Source organism: Neophocaena asiaeorientalis, unplaced genomic scaffold, assembly GCF_003031525.2.
Source record: "Neophocaena asiaeorientalis asiaeorientalis breed wild unplaced genomic scaffold, Neophocaena_asiaeorientalis_V1.1 scaffold489, whole genome shotgun sequence".
In the NCBI taxonomy this organism is placed as follows: domain Eukaryota; kingdom Metazoa; phylum Chordata; class Mammalia; order Artiodactyla; family Phocoenidae; genus Neophocaena; species Neophocaena asiaeorientalis.
In genome coordinates this window covers 2,412,706-2,417,870 of record NW_020174791.1, presented here as the reverse complement: position 1 = coordinate 2,417,870, position 5,165 = coordinate 2,412,706, and positions in this window count along the sequence as shown.

Below are 5,165 nucleotides of genomic sequence, written 5' to 3'. Positions count from 1 at the left end.
GCCCGCGGGGCGGAGGAGCCGGTGGCTGCAATTTCAGGTCCAGCCCGGAATCGGTCGCTGTTCCTCAAGTCTGGGCACCTCACAAGCTCCAGCCAGGGCCACGGTGGCCGTTCCAGGCCGGACAGTGCTCCCAAGCTCCCAGGGCAAGGGGGGGGGGTGGCCTCTTCTGCTCTGACCACTCTCCTCTCTCCGGCTTTCACCAATCCTCCTCCATCTGAAGGCGCTCTGGCCAGGCCGGCGGCCTCTCCCTGGAGTCCGGGGAACAATGCCCTGGGGCCGCAGATAGGAGTGTGCTGGCCCGAGATACATATTTGTTTAATAGTTAACATTCTGCGGGGGAAAAAAAAGGAAGAAAGTCAGATTCTGGTGAAGGCTTTGCTTATTTTATATCCACCATAACTATTTCTGTCCATGAAAATTGGCTTAATTATATCAATGGAATGTTTCTCTTTCAATTCTGTGTGCAATTAGTCCATCTTGCCTTCTGCAATTTATTTTAATAAAAAAATAAACCAGTGGTGTGTTCAGTTCCTCGTCCCCTGGGGACAAATGCGATTGGTGTGTTTAATTTCATTAACTACAATGCGGCCTACTGGAAAAATGTATAAAATCAGCTTTCTACAGCTTAAACACTGGCATTTGAAACAAATCATTATTGCATTAGCTGTCACACTGGTAATTCTAGAATCTAAGGAAAAAAATATATTATGGCTGTTTTTATAACCCTTTGCAAATGCACTGTTAAAATAATTTATAATCATTTTAAAACATGGCTGGGTCCTGGTGAATATTTTATCTCCTCCAAATAAGGCTCCACATTACCCCGTGCACATTTTCCATCTGACGCGTGTGCCGTTCTCAACCCCAAACACGCATCTTTCAGGGTGGAGACGGTGGAGCCTATATTTAAACAAATCTGACGAGTGCCGGGTCCCTTTTTCATCCTGGCCTGACCCTGCCCTTGAGGTGGAATGGTTGACGCAGCAAGAGGCTCATCTAAAATTCGCCTCGGGGCAGAGGGGACCCCAAGATGCTGCAGAGCCCTTAGTGTACCCAGCCTTCCCCTCCGGGCCCCCCAGGTGGGAGGAGAGGCCCACAAACAGGCTTTACAGGCACGGGAGCAAAGCCACTCCGTGGACGGTGTTCCCAGGCTCAAACTTGGGGAAGTGCTCTGCTCATCTCCGAAGAGATAACCAGTCACCCTGAACACCCACTTTCTGAACCTGACGTGAGGATACTGCAAAATGAACTCGGTTAGGAAATTCACCAGACTTGTGCCGCTTCTCAGCAGGTCACAAATTTCCAGGAAGGTGTGTGCCTTTGGTCTGCACCCCATCCAGCATGGGGTGCATTAGGGGGGTGATCCCCAGTGTGTGCGTGTTGGGAGCCGAGTTGCCCAACGCAAGTCCTGGCCCAGCCTGAGCTGCTCTGCAGTTATGAGGCCGGTGATGGAGGATGCTTGCTCCTCCCTCCCGCAGGTATGTGGCTGGAAATGCTTAGATGCGTCTGTGGGGGAGGATGTGGGCATAGTGCAGGGCTCCTCTGACCAGCCACCTCCTGGTTCTGAGATGCTTTTCGAGGAGACCTGAGTCGTGCTCCAAAGCCTCTGCTTCCCCAGCATGGGGGTGGGGAGGGGCGGGACACACCGGCTCAGCCCGTGTGCCCACTGTCACTGTCCCTGTGCTGGCGCCGTGGGCTTCCTCTGGGGTCCTGTCTCCCTCCCAGCCCCAGGCAATGCCAAGGGGAATTAACAGGAAGGAAAGACCCCAGGCGGCTCGGTTTGAAGCCAGGCACCAGGGCTGCTGTCCCGCTGATGTGGGAGGAGACGGGTTCCCGGGACCCATGCAGGGGTTTCCTAGGAAGGTTCCAGAAACATACTTGGGCACTTCTGGCCACATTAAGAGCTCTCACCCTGCCCTTTAGCCTCCTGACTCCCCTGGATGGATTTAGGTAGATTTGATTTTTGACGTAAAATTTATATATTCCATAATGAATTTTGATGTGGGGTGATGGTGAGGCATGAGGGAGACCCTGGTACCTCCTCTTTGGGTCTGAAGCCCCCTCCTGTTTCTCATGGCCGTGGCTGGAGGGCCAGGGCCGGGAGGGCCCAGGCTGGATCTCCTGAGACCCCTGGATCTGGGGACCAGGCCGAGTCGCCGTGACTCCATGAGCCCAGGGCGGTCGTCAGGTGTGAGGTCTGCTTTCTTTTCAGGCTCTGCCGAGTCGAGAAATGAGTGGCTTTGTCCACTTTCCTACTTTAGAAAGAATAACAGAGCTGGATGCTTGGTGCCAATATCAAGGTTCTGCCCTTTGGCCCCGTGAGTGTTGCTCCTGAGGCAGCAGGGGGACCTCACCCCAGAGTCAGCCCGAGGGACGGGCTTGGCAGGATGTAGTTCTCAGCCCCTGGAGCCCGCACTCCGTCCACTCCGACTCTGGGCTGGGCTGTGTCCCCCTCCCGACCGCCACACCTGCCTCGGCTCAGGACCACCGGTCCCCCGCCTTTGAAGCCGGTGAAGGGGGGCCGTCCTGGAGAGTGAAAGTGAGTTGTGATTCGGTCAGAGGGGCTGCAGGGCGTGGACGCGTGGGTATTTTGCGCCTCGTGTGCTTCGTCTCTGACTGCGGGCCGGCATGACCACACAGAAGGTTCTGGAAGGGACATGGCATTCGGGGAGGTGATTCTGCCTGGGAGGTGAGGGTCCTCGGGCCGGGTGGGGCTGAGTCGGGACACCCCTCTCCAGGCAGACAGACAGTCAGAACCGAGTGTCACTTTTACCTCCCGGGCCTGGTTGGGAAGATGCTTTGTTGGTCCACGGCCACCTGCCTCCGTGGGGGCCGTTCGGGGCCACAGTAAAGCATCCACTTTGATACTTCGATTCCGGCCGTCCAGTTCAGCCGGGATATAAAGCACACACGGTCCTTAGCTGGTGATTTTATCTTCAAACCGGGGAGCACAGGTGCTGGGGTGTGTTTGGCCCCTCCCTGCAGCCGCCTTCCCGGCCCCTCAGCCATGCTAAGCCTTTTCCATCCTCACATCTGCCTTCGGGGTTCCAACAGCTGGTGGCATCTGCTCGCTCTTTTCTCATCAGAGGCCTCCCACGTCCTGCAGGCTCAGGTCTTCTGTTTGTTTTGGCTGCTCTGTTCCATCCGTCCATTCATCCCTGAACGTTGTCCGTGGGCCTACTGTGTGCCGGGCTCTGAGACGTGCCTGAGGGTCCTGGGCAGCTGAGGGATGCTTGCCCGGGGCGGCCCACCTGGAGGACGATGTGGTGATGTCACCGCGCCCTGGGCAGTGTGATGAGTCTGGGCAGTCACAGGTGCCCACCTGACTCTTGGCCCTCACCGGCCAGCAGGTCCTTGTGTGGGGGCTGGGCTTCTGTGTTCAAACCGTTCGGAAGGGGAGCGAGCCAGCAGGCTGCCCCCAGCTCAGCACATCTGGAGGCCCCAAGCTCTCTCGGGCCTCCCGAGCCCTGGCTCTGTGCTGATGGAGGGGTGGCAGAACTCCCAACCAACTTCTCTAGTTCAAGTTAGAAAGGCCAGAAGGAGAGGGAGGGAGGGAGGGAGGGATGCCAGAGAGGAGGTTTCCATAGCTGTCGTTGCTTCCGTGAGCCCCCTGGCCCTTAAATTCAGTGGCTCACATGAAATTTGTGCAGTGTTTCACCAGTACCAGCGGCAGGCAGGGCACCTCCAGCATTTCAGCACAGGAGGGAAATGCCCGGGTCAAGCAATGACGGATGGGAACTGAATAGGACCGAGAACCTTTCCTGGGACACAGTTTAGTCCCGTATCTGCGTTCAGGTGCCGGCAGTCAACGTTATACTGAGATATGGATTCATATAACAGTCTCCCATCTAAGCTGCTCTGTCTAGCTGCTTCTCAGAGGGGAAGGGGCGGGCACTTAAAAACGCTCAGATATTTGTATCTGCTCAATGGGCTGTAACAGCCTCTTCAGAGATGCCTGGTCACCTCGTCCTTAAAACATTGAAACAAAGACTGAAAATCACGCTGACTGGGGGAGCCCGGAGTGCTGACCGCAGGAGAGCCCTGAGGTCCCTCCTCACTCCCTGGCGCAGATGAGCCGGGGCCCCTGTTGCTCCCTGGCACTGTTCTGCCCTCAGGTGACGCTTCCTTGTAAAGGTTCAGAGTGAGGCCATGTCCCTAGAATTTATATTTTTGCCACGGAGACCGCTTCCGCCCTTGGTTCCAGGAAGGCGAGAGGATTAGGTCCTCACTGTGTTGGAATGAGCGTCACCGGCCTGTGCTGACCCGACAGCCTTTCCCAGCCTCCAAGTTCAGACGTGGCTATGGGTCACCCCTCTCCCCACGCGCCGCCCTGCTGCTGTCAGGGTTAGATCGAGGTGGGGTCCTGAGTACTATTTCTGTGGTGTCAGTGAGGAGAAGAGCGCCAGGCTGCCTGAAGGCCCCCGGGGTCCCTTTCGGGAGGGAGCTTGTGACACGGAGAACGTCGACTGCTCGGTAAACATCGAGCTGCTTGGGGCTGCAGCGAACAGCGCGGGGCACGGGCTGTGCCACCTTCCTCTTCACTGCCACCTGCTCGGCCCGAGATGCCTTCCTGGGAAGCCGGCCTTCTTCGCAAATCACTCTCAGCTCATTCTTGGAAAAGCCAGCGCATTCTTGAACTGCCTGAAAGCCGGGGAGCATTTTGTTGGCCAGAACTGATGCAGCTTGAGGGAGACGCGGCCCCTGACATACACCCTTCATCTGGACAACGTGCCGAGGTGGTCTCTGGGGAGCGTGCGGACACATCCACGTGTGTGCTGTGCGCACACACATATGCGGACACTCCTGGGCAAGCCCGGGTCTGCTGTCTGAATGAGACGCACCCTCAGGCCGTTCTTTTTTGTCAGCTGTGCTGCACCTCCCTGCCCACTCGTGCTCTGCAAAGACCCTCTCACTTTCTCTGTCGTCCGACGCCACTTAGCTCCCCGCGGTGTCTGGAACGGGGGCTGCGGCAGCCGGGCCTCCCGGCCCAGAGCCGTTTGAAGCTGGTTGTAGTGTGAGCAGAGACGGGAGAAGTTCAGAGGTGCAGAGAGGCCGATGTGTGAGCATTTTCCTGCAGTTTATAACCCCTGAGAAGAAACAAAGAGGAGAGGGGGCTGTTTAGATCATCCCGGGCCCTCACGCTCACATTTAGAAAAATTAGGCCC